This window comes from Mesoplodon densirostris, chromosome 2 (genome assembly GCF_025265405.1).
Source record: "Mesoplodon densirostris isolate mMesDen1 chromosome 2, mMesDen1 primary haplotype, whole genome shotgun sequence".
In the NCBI taxonomy this organism is placed as follows: domain Eukaryota; kingdom Metazoa; phylum Chordata; class Mammalia; order Artiodactyla; family Ziphiidae; genus Mesoplodon; species Mesoplodon densirostris.
The window spans coordinates 172,608,687-172,624,266 of record NC_082662.1 but is presented as its reverse complement, the minus strand read 5'-3'; the positions used below and the strand labels follow the sequence as shown (position 1 = coordinate 172,624,266).

Sequence of the window (15,580 nt, the reverse complement as noted above, 5' to 3'; positions counted from 1 at the left end):
TGGTTTCATTGCACTTGTTTGCCCATATATCTGTCCCTTTACTACCCTAAGCTTCCCGAGGAACAGGTCGCTGTTTGATTTATTCTCTGCCTGGTTCATCGCCGTTAGTGCCTCCCTCGCTCCATAAGATAGGGGCTTTCGTCTGTTTACAGCCTACTTGTTTAATGAGTGATATATAGCAGGTGATAAAAATTTGGATTAAGGAATGAAGCAATACTGCCTTGCGGTGTGATTAACCTCTGTTTATATTTTTGTCAACTTTCAACTAGATTGTGAGGGCAGGGGTCAGTGTCTGAGTCATCTTGCTCCTCCCGGTGCGTGAACAGAGGAGACCCTTGATCAACCGACTGCAGGTCGGTTGGCTGATCCGCTGGAAAGAGAAGCAGCAGGGAGAAAGGTTTTTGGCGCCTCGGCCCTTCAGGGTAAGCCCTTCTGCTCCCGGCCGAAGGCCAGCGACCCCCTCTCTACTCCGCGAGCCCTCCTGCGAGCTAGTGAGACCCCACTGCCGCTGCAGGCAGAGAGCTCGCGGGGCGGGACTTCCGGTCCCGCTCGCGAATGCCTTCCGGCGTGAGGCGGAAGCCAGGCTCCGGGTCCTGATCGGAGCCGGAGAGTCCCAGGCACTTGTCTCCTCAGTGGATGCCTCTCCGCCCCGCCGCCGCCCCGCGCCGCGGGACGGGGGAGACCGGGTAGGGACGGGAGAGTCGGGACACCTCGCGCGGGCAGAGGGAGAACCGGGACCCCAGGTTTGAGGGAGGGGACCAGGATTGGGGGTCGGGGGACGGGGGCAGCCCTGAGGGCAGCCGTGAGGGGCTGAGGAGGGAGGCACCGGGGACCCTGAGGCCGAAGAGGCCCTGAGAAGGGGAGGAGGGTGGTGGGTGACACTGGGCAGGAGGCATCTCGGAGGAGAGTAGTCCCACTTGGGGGAGTGTCCCGGCACTTGGCAGATTGTCTGTGAGGGTGGCACGAGTTGGCGAAGGTTGGCTTCCAGGGGAGGTTGGAAAGGAGGGAGGCAGTCCTTCTCTGAGGGTCGTAGATGAGAAGGACGTCTTGACCTAACGGATCAGAAAGATGACCAGCCACCTACTGGATGCTGAACTCGTATTGCCTCCTTTGCAATTAATGCTGGCTTTTTGATATGCCTTTTTTTTTTTTTAACCTGTGTGGATTTCGGGGAAGAATTTACATTCCCAGGGAAAACTTGAACTCTTCCTCACCCAGGTCCAACTTATGCTGCATTTCTTTGCAAACAGATAGTGCTTTAATGTTGTCTTCATACCAACAAGCCAACCAAAGTTTTCCTTTTGGAATCTTCTCTACCTTGCGGAGTTTAGGTTATTTCCTTTGTCATGGAATGAACTTGTAAATGCTTTTGGAATTACAGTGATAATTACGTGGAAAGCCAGTGCCGTCACGTTTGCAGTTACTATTCATTGTTTTTCTGCCTAACTTTCTAATATATTTTTACTAAAAGTTATCCTATTGTATTTAGTTTTTGAGTTTAACCAGTAAAGACAATTTTAGATTAGGGTGCAGCCAATTACTAGCAATTCCTGTGGATTTACTGTTACTTTTTATTTCTGCTACAAAGAAAACATATATATTTGCCATTGTTAGATTGTTAAAAAATATTGATAACCCAAGTTCTGTTGTTATATACACATTAGCATATTTAGTTTTCCTTATTGGCCACCGTGTACTGTGTGGGCTTGCTTTTATCATTACCAGAGGTTATTATTAATTTTAGTTATTGTCTACATTTTATTCATGTTTTATTGACTTGCAATTAATATGTACTTCCTAATCTACGTCATATAGTATCTCACTTCTGCATAATTACAAAGACTGTTTTAGCTTTAGATAGATGGCAAATTTGTATTTTTGTCACAAATGGGGTGAGGTACCTAGGGAGAGCCCTAACATTGTCATTGGTGGACGGTGATATCTGATGGTTGAATCTTTTGCTTGTTTCAAGTGTTTCATATTTCAAGTGTTAACGTTTTTTATTTTTAAAACTACTGTATTGGTACAGGTATCTTTTAGATCTGATTTGGTGGTCTGTCTTGCTCTAATTCAAGTAAACTAGAACAGTTTCTGTTTATTGATGGCTTGGTGTCTTGCTAGCTTGTAAACTCTTTTGTCCCCTAGCTTTAATGAGACATAATTGACAAATCAAAATTGCATATATTTAAGGCATACAGCGTGATGGTTTGATATACACATAATTGTGAAATGATTACCACAATCAAGCTAATTAACAAACCATCACTTCACACAGTTACTAATTTCTCTCTTTTTCTTTTTGTGGTGAGAACACTTAAGATCTACTGTCTTAACAAATTTAAAATATACAACATAGTATTATTAACTATAGCTTATAAACTCTTGATGGCCTTGAAAATTTATGCTTGAGTAAGAAAGATAATTTCCTTATGTTTAGGGGCACAGCTGATACTTAAAAGTGGAAAGCATCGCCTAAACATAAACAATGCTGTAACATGGAAGTGAGCAAATTGAATAGTTTTTCAAATTAGAAAGTGAAAAGATGACACTGACTTTTAAAGTTATTGAATTAACTGCTATGTAGATTTCTATATGTCTTAATCTTATTTCTTTAAAGTAGACAATACTGTTTTTCTGAAAGGTTGATCTGATTTTTCTGCATAACCTTGATTTAAAAATGTGTTCTTCCCCCTTTTCCCTTGGTTTTGGGAGAAAGCCTTTAGGCCATTAGATGTTAGTTCATAGGAGAGGATGTGATCATTGTTGAAACACAAGAGCCCTGCCTTCTGTGGCAAGTTTCTAATTGTATATCTGAGTAGTATGTTTGAAATTTGATTGCCTTGTGTTCTGAATAATCTTTGGAATTTTTGTTATTTGTTCTAATTGTTGAGTACATTTCTTAGCCTTCTGTAGATAAATTCTGTTTATTCTATAGGATTACTCTGTGTTATTCTGTAGGATTTAGACGTATTTAACAGTTTAACCAATAGTGGCGTTTTTTTTATCAGGGTGCAGCAAATTACTAGTTATTCTTATGGATTTACTATTTCTTTTTATTTCTGTTTCAGTGAAATGTGTATCTGTGTATTGGAAGAACGATTAAAACAGCTGTAGTCAAAAGTGTCTTCATATACACATACTAGCACATTTTGTTTTCTTTAATAACCTGTTTGTAATATGTGAATTAACTTGCTATATTGAGTTTTTTGGTTCTGTACTCTCTGAAATCAGTTTTATTGTTACCTAGTCCATTTTCAGTTATCTGCATACCCTAGTGAGAAAGGCATTCCCTGCCTTTTGATAGAATCGGGAGGATTTGTTACAGCCGAGGAATACAGCTGGACAGGGAGATACCAAACAGAGTGTTGTCGATCTGCTGATTTACCATCCAGCTGCTGCATTGCCTTTGATGCAAGATGGCCCTCAACAAGATTGGCCGAGACATAGTCGATCCCTTCTTTTAGTATCTCTTTTTGTCCTTTTCCTTTCGCCGAGTTAGACCTTTTTTCTCATAGTGTCTAGGATGACCTGGCCCTCAAAGTGTGACGCAGGGCGATCAGAGCAGCCATAAAGGACTGCAGTTATGTTAGTAGAGCCTTGTCTATTCTGCTGAGTCTGATCCCATAAATCTTGGCAAATTTTCCAGCCTCCAGGCATTAAGTTATGGCTGTGAACCATTTGTTTACATTATTGTTGTTTGATAAATAGTTTTAATACTAAATCATAATTGATCTGGATTATATAAATGGACTGTACTTAGTTTTGTTTTGAGTGAGGCATCACATTAAATTATATATGAGCTTTCCTATTAAAGTGATAATGATTATACCTCACAATTACAAATACTGTAGAAAATACACTGATTGCCTTTAGTCTTTGTTGTTGTTATTATTAGTTTTTGTTTTGTTTTTAATTTGAGATCCTGAGGAAAAGAAAAACTACTGGATAAAAGAATTTGGCAGAGGTTGGGAAGGCTGACCATTACTGGTGGCATATTAAGGGGTGATGCTTGGAGCTGTCTGAAATGGTTGGAAGGAGTGTCTCAACACCAAGGTTGTTTCTAATTGCCAGTGCCTGGTGATGATAAAAGGCAGAAAGACTTTTAGTTGCTTTTATTATCGTTTTAAAATACCCTACAGACAATGTGCTCCCTCTTTGCCTGCAGCTGGCTGGGAAAGAAATCCCTCCCACCTCTCCCACCTCCTTGAGAATGACCTGGCAGAGGCTGGGAAGTCAAAGTTTATAAGGTTATTAGGAGTCTTGGAGAGGTTTGAGGGAAGGGTTGAAATGTGAATAAAAAAACAAATACTGCAGTTTATTTTCAAAATTGAGAGGATGAAGCCATGGAGATTGATGAGAACATTGTAGATGTGAGAAAACCAACCACTGTATATGAGTGAACGTGTCTTAATTACAGCAGAGGAGGGAGGGCAGGCCCTAGGAAGTGATACATAATCAAGTTCTAGACTTCCCCAGAAGAACTAGTAAGATAAGAAGTATCATTCAACTCCTAATATTTTAAACCTAAATGATGACTATTTCACAGTAATTGAATAAAGTTGCAAAAATCAAAATAGTACAGGGAACCACCTGTATACCCTTTATTCAGATTCACCTATTTTTAACATTTTATCTCATTTGCTTTATCACTTAAGAATAAGAGCACTTCTTTTTTTTTTAACATCTTTATTGGAGTATAATTGCTTTACAATGGTGTGTTAGTTTCCACTTTATAACAAAGTGAATCATCTATACATATACATATATCCCCATATCTCCTCCCTCTTGCATCTCCCTCCCACCCTCCCTATCCCACCCCTCTAGGTGGTCACAAAGCACCGAGCTGATCTCCCTGTGCTATGCAGCTGCTTCCCGCTAGCTATCTGTTTTATATTTGGTAGTGTATATATGTCCATGCCACTCTCTCACTTTGTCCCAGCTTACCCTTCCCCCTCCCTGTGTCCTGAAGTCCATTCTCTACATCTGTGTCTTTATTCCTGTCCTGCCCCTAGGTTCTTCAGAACCTTTTTTTTTTTTTAGATTCCATATATATGTGTTAGCATATGATATTTGTTTTTCTCTTTCTGACTTACTTCACTCTGTATGACAGACTCTAGGTCCATCCACCTCACTACAAATAACTCAATTTTGTTTCTTTTTATGGCTGAGTAATATTCCATTGTATATATGTGCCACATCTTCTTTATCCATTCATCTGTCGATGGACACTTAGGTAGGTTGCTTCCATGTCCCGGCTATTATAAATAGAGCTGCAATGAACATTGTGGTACATGACTAATAAAGCACTTTTGATTAAAGTAGAAAGCTCATATAAAATATACTCCCAAGTTCAACCGCTAACTTTATTTCTTTTCCTAATAAACAGTTATTTATTGGTTCTAATCCTCTGAGTTCTAGTGCTAGAAAGGACCTTGGGAGACAATCTGATTTGACTCCCTTAAGGCTAGTAAATGTTGACCAATCCAGGACAGGTAGGTTTTGAATTCTAAACGTCCATAGCCTCTTCCAGGGTCTTATCATCTTGACAGGTAGGATTCCTTTGTCTTTTTGTTGCTTTGTGGCTTATACATTTTCATTTGATGAAAACAAGCATGTAAAATGTTATTCCCTAGACCTAACTGAAATCTCCCTTGCATTCATTTAAATCCACCTCTTCTCGTTCTGAATCTTGTTTCTTCTTCCTGTAGAAAACAACTGAACAACATCCTTTTTAAGAACACACAACCTATTCTATAATAAATACCTTTTACGTTTCCTTGGGTAAGACTTTTTTCCATGAGGGTTTCTACCCAAAACATGCTTTCTATCTCTTTAGTCAAGTTACAAGGCTTTATCTTGGTTGATCTATTAGGATTCTAGATTTTTCATATCCTTTTTTTTTTGAATTTTATTTTATTATTATTTTTTTATACAGCAGGTTCTTATTAGTCATCTGTTTTATACAAATTAGTGTGTATATGTCAATCCCAATCTCCCAATTCATCCCCCCCACCACCACTTTCCCCCCTCGGTGTCCATACATTTGTTCTCTACAGCTATGTCTCTATTTCTGCCTTGCAAACTGGTTCATCTGTACCATTTTTCTAGATTGCACATATATTCGTTAATATATGACATTTGTTTTTCTCTTCTGACTTACTTCCTTCTGTATGACAGTCTCTAGGTCCATCCACATCTCTGCAAATGACTCAGTTTAGTTCCTTTTTGTGGTAGAGTAATATTCCAGTGTATATATGTACCACATCATCTTTATCCATTCATCTGTCTGTGGACATTTAAGTTGCTTCCACGACCTGGCTGTTGTCAGTAGTGCTGCAGTGAACATTGGGGTGCATCTGTCTTTTTGAATTATGGTTTTCTCTGGGTATATGCCCAGTATTGGGATTGTTGGGTCATAGGGTAATTCTATTTTTAGTTTTTTAAGGAACCTCCACACTGTTCTCCATAGTGGCTGTACCAACTTACATTCCCACCAACAGTGCAAGAGGGTTCCCTTTTCTCCACACCCTCTCCAGCATTTGTTGTTAGTAGATTTTCTGATGATGGCCATTCTGACTGGTGTGAGGTGATACCTCATTGTAGTTTTGATGTGCATTTCTGTAATAATTAGTGAGGTTGAGCAGCTTTTCATGTGCCTCTTGGCCATCTGTATGTCTTTGGAGAAATGTCTATTTAGGTCTTCTGCCCATTTTTTGATTGGGTTTTTTTTTTTATATTGAGCTGCATGAGCTGTTTATATATTTTGGAGATTAATCTTTTGTCCGTTGATTCGTTTGCAAATATTTTCTCCCATTCTGAGGGTTGTCTTCTCATTTTGTTTATAGTTTATAGAAAGTTGTTAAACTTTCTTTTAAGTTTCATGAGGTCACATTAGTTTATTTTTCTTTTTCTTTCCATTACTCTAGAAGGTGGGTCCAAAAAGATCTTGCTGTGATTTATGTCAAAGAGTGTTCTTCCTATGTTTTCCTCTAACAGTTTTATAGTGTCCAGTCTTACATTTAGGTCTTTATTCCATTTTGAGTTTATTTTTGTGTATGGTGTTAGGGAGTGTTCTAATTTCATTCTTTTACGTGTAGCTGTCCAGTTTTCCCAGCACCACTTATTGAAGAGGCTGTCTTTTCTCCATTATATATCCTTGCCTCCTTTGTCATAGATTAGTTGACCATAGGTGCGTAGGTTTATCTCTGGGCTTTCTATCCTGTTCCATTGATCTATATTTCTGTTTTTGTGACAATACCATGTTGTCTTGATTACTGTAGCTTTGTAGTATAGTCTGAAGTCAGGGAGTCTGATTCCTCAAGCTCCATTTTTTTCCCTCAAGATTGCTTTGGCTATTTGGGGTCTTTTGTGTCTCCATACAAATTTTAAGATTTTTTTTGTTCTAGTTCTGTAAAAAATGCCGTTGGTAATTTGATAGGGATTGCTTTGAATCTGTAGATTGCTTTGGGTAGTATAGTCATTTTCACAAGACTGAGTCTTCCAATCCAAGAACATGGTATATCTCTCCATCCGTTTGTTTCATCTTTGATTTCTTTCATCAGTGTCTTATAGTTTTCTGAGTACAGGTCTTTTACCTCCTTAGGTAGGTTTATTCCTAGGTATTTTATTCTTTTTGTTGCAGTGGTGAATGGGATTGTTTCTTTAATTTTTCTTTCTGATCTTTCGTTGTTAGTGTATAGGAATGCCAGAGATTTCTGTGCATTAATTTTGTATCCTGCAACTTCACCAAATTCATTGATTAGCTCTAGTAGTTTTCTGGTGGCATCTTTAGGATTTTCTATGTATAGTATCATGTCATCTGCAAACAGTGACAGTTTTACTTCTTCTGTTCCAATTTGTATTCCTTTTATTTCTTTTTCTTCTCTGATTGCCATGGCTAGAACTTTCAAAACTATGTAGAATAATAGTGGCGAGAGTGGACATCCTTGTCTTGTTCCTGATCTTAGAGGAAATGCTTTCTGTTTTTCACCATTGAGAATGATGCTTGCTGTGGGTTTGTTGTATATGGCCTTTATTATGTTGAGGTAGGTTCCCTCTCTGCCCGCTTTCTGGAGAGTTTTTATCATAAATGGGTATTGAATTTTGTCAAAAGCTTTTTCTGCATCTATTGAGATGATCATATGGTTTTTATTCTTCAATTTGTTAATATGGTGTATCATATTGATTGATTTGCATATATTGAAGAATCCTTGCATCCCTGGGATTAATCCCACTTGATCATGGTGTATGATCCTTTTAATGTGTTGTTGGATTGTGTTTGCTAATATTTTGTTTCATATCCTTTTTAAAGTGTGGTGAACAGAGCTTAGAAGACTCTGATCAATGTAGAATAATAACAGTGATAATTTATGTATAAATTATTTAGTCAGTGCGTTTCTTATACAGTCATCTGATCCTTAGGGCAGGACAGGTGGTATCCCTATTTCTGAGGTGGAAAAACCTGAACTACAGAAGGGTTCAGTGACTTGCCCTACATCCTGCAGAGCTAGACTGGGTTGGAACTGGGAAGCAACCTCAGTCTTCTAACCCTAAATCCAGTGCTCTTTTCCACTGCATCTCACTTTGAGTTCCTTATGTACCATGTACTTTTAAATGTACCTTAGAATCACTTTGGCCCTCTCAATTCTTCTCCCCTTTTACCAGCATAACTTGCTGTTAGGGAACTAAAGTGTTTGTTGACTCAACTTGTACTTTTTCTTCCGCCCTTAAAATGATATCATTGCAGAATTAGAGTGAACCTGTAGCAGTCCCTTAATCCAATCTTCTACCTGATTTGGGTACCCTCATAACACTTCTTATCCCAGAGGACCTTAGGCCCTTGCCTGAATACATAGAAAAACAAGGTGTTCACTTCCTTTTTATACAACCTTGGTTTGTTGTTGGGTGGCTCAAGTTATAAGGTTATTCTTTTACTTGTAACAGATCCAAATTACCGGTTGCGTTTTTTTTATCCATTGGTTTTAGTTATATCAGCCAGAGAAACACAGAAGATCTATTTTTTCTTTTCTATTTAAAATTTTGTCCCATATTTAAAAAACTGTCTCTTATTATCTCTTCTTCAGGTTAAATAATGCCAATACCTAGATCTCTCACTATCCTGATTGTCTTATTCTGGATGCTCTAGGTTGTCAGTATTGTGAAAATACGGCTTCTATAATTGTCTGCACTATTTTAGATGTCTGATAAAGGCAGCAAATAGTGGGACTATTACTTCCTGTAAGGTGGACACCATACTCTTTCTATTACTGTATATTCAATATTATTGAAGTCCAAAATTGCATTAATATTTAAGCAGACATATCTTGCTCTTATAGTGAGCATTTGGTAAGCCAAAGCTCCCGAGATTTTTGCAGGAACTCTCTGTTAGTCTGGTCCCTGTACTTGTATGGCTGATTTTTAAATTGAAATATATGACCTTACACCTACTCTCTATTAAATTTTTCCTGCCTGTGTTTCAGCAGTCCAGCATTTTAGCCTGTAGAGATGTATTTTGGTCTTAATATTCTTGTTTGCTTCTTAGCCATCCTTTTCAGCTGTGTCTTCTTCATTTATAATACTTATCCCTTAAAGCTTGTGTTGAGTTGGGGCTGGCTTTGGGCTGATTATAGCTAAATCACTAATGCGCCTTGTAGGGTTTAGAAGCAGATCATTTGTGGATAATTTTATACAAAGTTTTCTGCAGAGAAGTGTGACAAGTGCTAGTTCTCTGGACCTGGTTGCCTTATTCCCTGGGAGACCCAAGAGTTACTTATAGGCCATTTCAAAGCCTTTATTTTATTTATTTATTTATTTATTTTTGCTCCCTACCACTCACTTTTACATGCACGTCTCTGAAGAATAGAAAAAGTAAATCATTAGAATTATGTTCCAATATACCTGTCTCTCTTAGCTGTTAAAACTAAATGTCACCACTTAACCTAGAATAGTTGAAAACTTGATTTAAAGAAAGTTTCTGGGACCTGACCTTGCTTATGTTTATGGTTTTGCTTTGGAGTTTAGTCTTTGAACTATATATGGACTCTTATCGACACTCTAAAGACTTAAAAACTGCCATGAACTATAAAAAGTTTTTAAAAAAAGACTTATAGAGGGAAACAATAATTAGTATTCTTGGAAGCTAGGTTTGCCAATGGCTTTAGTCCATTAATATATCTGTGTATGTATATATATATATATATATATATAAAACATATATATATATATAAAATAGATAGACTTATGTGGAGATTACTTCCACTTTTAGTCAATGTCAAACCTTTAAATTTTAAACTAGTAGTCTCTTATATAGACAGTGCAGATATTGAACATTTCTGCCCTCTTGGAAAATGGACTCTCTCAGAGTAGGAGCTTTGTGTCTGTTGCTCAAGGGCAGTTGCCTCAGTGATGACTGGGTTCTTTCATTGACTCTATTAATCACTGCCAGTTCTCTTCACAATTGGGTAGAAGTAATCACAGCGACAGCTCCAGTGTGCTGGAGGACTTAGAGGTCCTAAGCACTTGGCTTTCACAGTCATTTCTTGTATATTTTATACAGAAGGGAAAAGGAGATTCAGAAGCCTCACCTATATTGAGAGATCTAGTGTTTTTCTGTAAAAATGGCTTCAGATAGCCAGTTAAAGTTGTGTTTGAACCCTTGAAGCACATTAGATTTGTTTCCAAATTTTGGGCAAGATTTGTGTCTGTGTTAACGCAATTTGGTCAAAAAGGCTTCATTAGTTTAGATCAGTGGTTCTTAACCTGTCAGAGCCAACACTCTATTTTTATAACAAATGTTTTATAGTCCCTCCTTTACTATCCTGAAATGAATTCATAGATATACTGTAACTACTTGCAAACCTGACTGCAAAGAAATAAATATAATGTTCTAACTGTAATATAAAGGAGATATAAAAATAAAGCCATTAAATATACTTTTTAATATGTATATGCTCTACACATAACAAGTGGTTAACTTTTCGTACCTGTGTCTAGAATTACTGTGATGGAAATCATTACAAATGCAGGCTTATTCAGATAAATTGTACTTATATACACTGAATTATATTGCTGTCATTGAGATGATTTTCCAAAATGGTGAATAACTCTTGGCAAAATTCAGAGAAAAGTTAAGTACAGTCTTACTTTGACTTTCAGAGCAGTTACATTTTGGGAGAACTTAGTGATTATGAAAAATGTGAAAAAGAGTTCCTGTTTATGTGTTAAATTGAGTTACAGTCTAGGCTTAGATAATTTAAACAGGTTTTTCATCCACATCTATTTCTAGTGGGATATTAAAACATCATGGGGGATGCAGGATAATCCTCTGTTGTGCAGTACTGTCCCTAGTGTTGCAGGGCATGTGGCATTCCTCAGTACACCAAGTGCCTTCAGTGTCCTCAGTCATTGTCACAACCAAGAAATATTTTCACAAACTTTCAAAACATGCCTTAGGGTTTAAAATTAAACCATATTATTTTTCAGCTTTGTAAACTTAAAGGAAGCCAGTTTCTTTTCAGAGTGTGTGTGTAGAACTGTCCTTTTAGATTAGGGATAACAAATATGTTTTAACATCACAATTCTGATTCATTGGACATGGTTGTCTTGAGCGTTGTGTTAAAAATTCTGAGGCAAAGGCCAGCCTCACTAGGAAAGAGTATTTGATTGATTAGTCATGTCTGCCATAGGTAGAAGGGGGAATGGCTGCATGGGACAGTTGCCACATATCCCACCTCAGTATAGCTCAATATATCTTAACCCATTGGGTACCAGTACCCCTACCCCATGGGATTTGGGAATATGTGGGGAAAGTTTTGGTTGTCATAGTGATAGGTGTATATTTGTGTAGGTAGCATTTACTCTTCAGGAACCAGGAATGCTAAATGACCCACAGTGCTCTGGTTAGTTCCACACTGTGGGAAAATATCCCATCCTTAAAGTCCCTCATTGAGGAATAACCAATCTAGCTTGGAAAACAGTCTGTTTATAGAAACTGTTCTGAGCCAAATGGTCACTGGCACTGGATATAGAGGTGTTTTAGCATTGAATGGGAGTGTACCATATGATCTCCAGGGTCTTTTCCAGCTCCATGATTTCATGAGTCAGAGGTCAGCAAACTATGGCCCAGAGGCCAAAGCTGGTCTGTTTTAGTAAATAAAGTTTTATTGGAATATAGCCATACTCATTCATTTATGTACTGTCATTGGCTGCTTTGGGGCTACAATGGCAGAGTTGAGTAGTTGCCAAAGAGACCTTATAGCCTGCAAGGCCTAAATACTACTGACCCTTTACAGAAAAAGTTTGTAGGTACCTGGTATCAGTAATCCTTTTTTTGTTTGTTTGTTTTTGTTTGTTTTTGTTTTTGTTTTGCGGTACATGGGCCTCTCACTGTTGTGGCCTCTCCCGTTGCGGAGCACAGGCTCCGGATGCGCAGGCTCAGCGGCCATGGCTCACGGGCCCAGCCGCTCCGCGGCATGTGGGCTCTTCCGGGACCGGGGCACAAACCTGTGTTTCCTGCATCGGCAGGCGGACTCTCAACCACTGTGCCACCAGGGAAGCCCCAGTAATACTTTTTTGAATGGAATCAGCATGTGAACTGATACCATTGAATACTAAATATGTCATTCTTATGTCCTTAATAGTTTCTGTGTATGTTGTGATTCTAGAATGTTTTTCTATGTCAGTGTAGCATGGAGGACTAACTAATTGATGGGTCAACAATAAAACTTAGAGTTGGAGAATTTCCAGCTTGATTTTGCATATGTCACTCGATAAAGTAGAGCAAAGTCTACTACTTCTCTTTGTCTGGTTCCTTAATCTTTAGAATTGGGCTGATAAGTGACTTTCTTCACAGTCATGTTATACTAACGGCTAGTTATGAAACACTTTGAAAGCCATGAAAATGAGAAAAAAAATGAATCTCAGAATCTTCTGAAATCAGTTTTGGAGTTTAAAAATTCAGTGTGGAAAACATCACTTTTCTTTTTCTCCCTATGTATTTTAATAAAGAAAAGCAGAGTGAGATAATAGCGTCGCTAATTTGTTGGCACTGTGTGGGAAATACTAACTTAAAAAATAACATTCCGGTTACATATTTAAAATGCTTTAGTATTTTAAAGAGGTTACAAGAAACAGGCATCTGTTAATCCTCACTTAAAAAAGAACAGAATACCAGTCTGAGTATTCAGTATGTTAGTGTATCAGTCAGGGTTCTCCAGAGAAACAAAACCAATATCATTTGTATATGTGTGTGTTTTTAAAAAGAGATTTGTTTTCATGAATTGGCTCACGACATTGTGAGGGGCAATTCCAAAATTTGTAGGGCAGCCTGGCAGGCTTAAGGTCAGGTTGATGCTTCAGTCTTGAGGCAGGATTCCTTCTTCTCTGGGAAACCTCAGTTTTTGCTCTTAAGCCCTTCAACTGATTAGATGTGTCCCACCCACATTATCAAGGGTAATCTCCTTTACTTAAAGTCAACTTACTGTAGATATTAACCATATCTACAAAATACCTTTACAGCAACACCTAGATTAATGTTTGATTAAGTAACTGGGTACTATAACCTAGCCAACTTGACAGATAAAACTAATCATCACAGGTAGTATTTAGAATGCTTTTGGTATATTAAACAAATATGTGGTATTTGAAATATTGCATAGTGATTAGTTAATAGGAGAGTGTGTATATTCATAGCCTAGTAGTCTTTTAATGGATTACCTGGGTTTTCAGTCATGTGTCAAATAAAGAATGGAAAATGGACAATTTAATCAACCTTGTCACCCTTTGAAGTTTAAAAGTTTTTCTCTGTTTTTGTGGTTTTAATATGTTGTGTATTAATTTTTAAAAATCTAAGGTGCCTTAAGTAATTTTAAAAATTTATAACAATTTTTCCATTTTTATAAGTTAATGCTTTTGGTAATCTTTTTGCATAAACAATTTGTAGATCTGGGAATTAGTCTTGAGCTTATTAAGTCTAATTCCCCTTGTTTATGGTTGAGAAACTAGTCCTAGAAAGGTGGAGTGATTTGCCCAGCTATCATATCAAGTAAAAGAACCAAGATTAGAAGCCAGATCTGGTTTCCAATCCAGGGCCTTTCTGCTACAAGAATGATTACAGTTAAATGATGCTAATCACGGGCAGATTTTCTGAAGAGAGAGGGATTTTGAGCCTCTATTTAAGGGAGTGAATATGAATTAATAGTTAAGAGAATAGAGGTGAAATTCATGCCATTCAGTGACACTGTGGAGAGGGAGAGGGCAGAGAGAAGTGTGTATATAGTAAGATATATCCAAATGGACAACATATACACTTGGGCACATAGTGACATGGAATACCCCTGGGGCTTGAAAAGATTTTGCTGGTAAATACAAGTGAGCCATTGGATGATTCACAGGGGATATTCCAAAGGACCTTAAGAGTAGGGGACACATGGACCAAGAGAAGTTACTGAGAGAGCTTTCTTTGTTGAGAGGTTATGAATAGAGAAACGTGTAGCTGTTGAAACTCAGGTGCTCTCTGTAAGCAGCATAGGGCAAGAGTTTGGAAATCCTCTAGGAGAGGATTTTAAGGACATAAGGCATAGAGAAAATGTTATCGGATATAAATGGATCCTTTTTAGAAGGTTGCCAGGTTTCAGGTGTAATCTGAGCTTCCTTACCTGTAAAATACGTGTAATAATACTCAAAGTACAGAGCTGTTATAGGGAGTAAAGGCGATAGTTTATATAATGTGCTTAGCATAATGCCTGGCACACAGTACTCAATAAGCAATAGCATTTATTTTATTATTATTACATGATGGCAGCTGGCTGAGGGTCTTATAGGAGCTATCACTAGAATAAGATCCATTTTTTCCGACTTCCCTTTCCCTTATTCTTTACGTCACCTCCACAGCTCTTTATCATGCTTTTTTTCCCTCAACTATTTTTTATTATCCCCCTAGCAAAGGGGAAAATTATATTAAAAGACAGAAATGAGACACTAGGGAACTTTTCAGCATGCTTGTTGCTTCAGGTTTCTTACTTCCAGGCAGGTGCATATCTCTGACTCTGTATAGTACTTCTCTACCTCTGTGATCCTCAAGCCAGCTCTTTTTTGAATAAACTGTGCACCTTTGGGGGGCCATATTTCAAATGCAAAATTCCATTGCATCAAACTGAAAGGATGTACTTTACTACAGCACTATCTCCAGTTAACTTTATTGCTCCTGTCCTCCCTCCCTACACACACTTTGGAATTTAACTATGAAGATATGGTTGGAAAGGAAAATGGAAATTACAAGATTTTGAAGTAACTTCTCCCTTTCCTCTTCAGAGGGTTACTCCCTTTAGGTTTAAGGAAAAAAAAATATTTGATGGATGTCAACTCCAAAGATAACTGGTTAAACAAAATGATGTTTTCTATGATAATTGTATCTTAAGATACGAAAACACTTAAGAATGGAGACTCAGTGGTAATCAAGTGACAAATTTTTTTCCGTGTATGGACTCATTTTTTTTTTTTTTTGGCCACGCTGAGTGGCATGAGGGATCTTAGTTCCCTGACCAAGGATCGAACCCATGTCCCCTGCAGTAGAAACACAGTC

At 38.0% G+C, this 15,580-nt stretch overlaps 1 protein-coding gene across 2 annotated transcripts in view; it reads left to right on the top strand.

The window, feature by feature from the left end:
- The first annotated feature begins 594 nt into the window (after positions 1 to 594).
- Positions 595 to 15,580, top strand: part of DISP1 (dispatched RND transporter family member 1) — a 211,266-nt gene continuing 196,280 nt past the window's right edge. The window contains exon 1 of one of the 2 annotated variants that reach the window (XM_060091391.1): positions 595 to 686. The gene's annotated coding sequence lies outside the window, so the exon portion shown is untranslated. Of the gene's footprint in view, positions 744 to 15,580 lie in introns of both variants that reach the window. The other variant, XM_060091392.1, reaches the window with a different exon arrangement.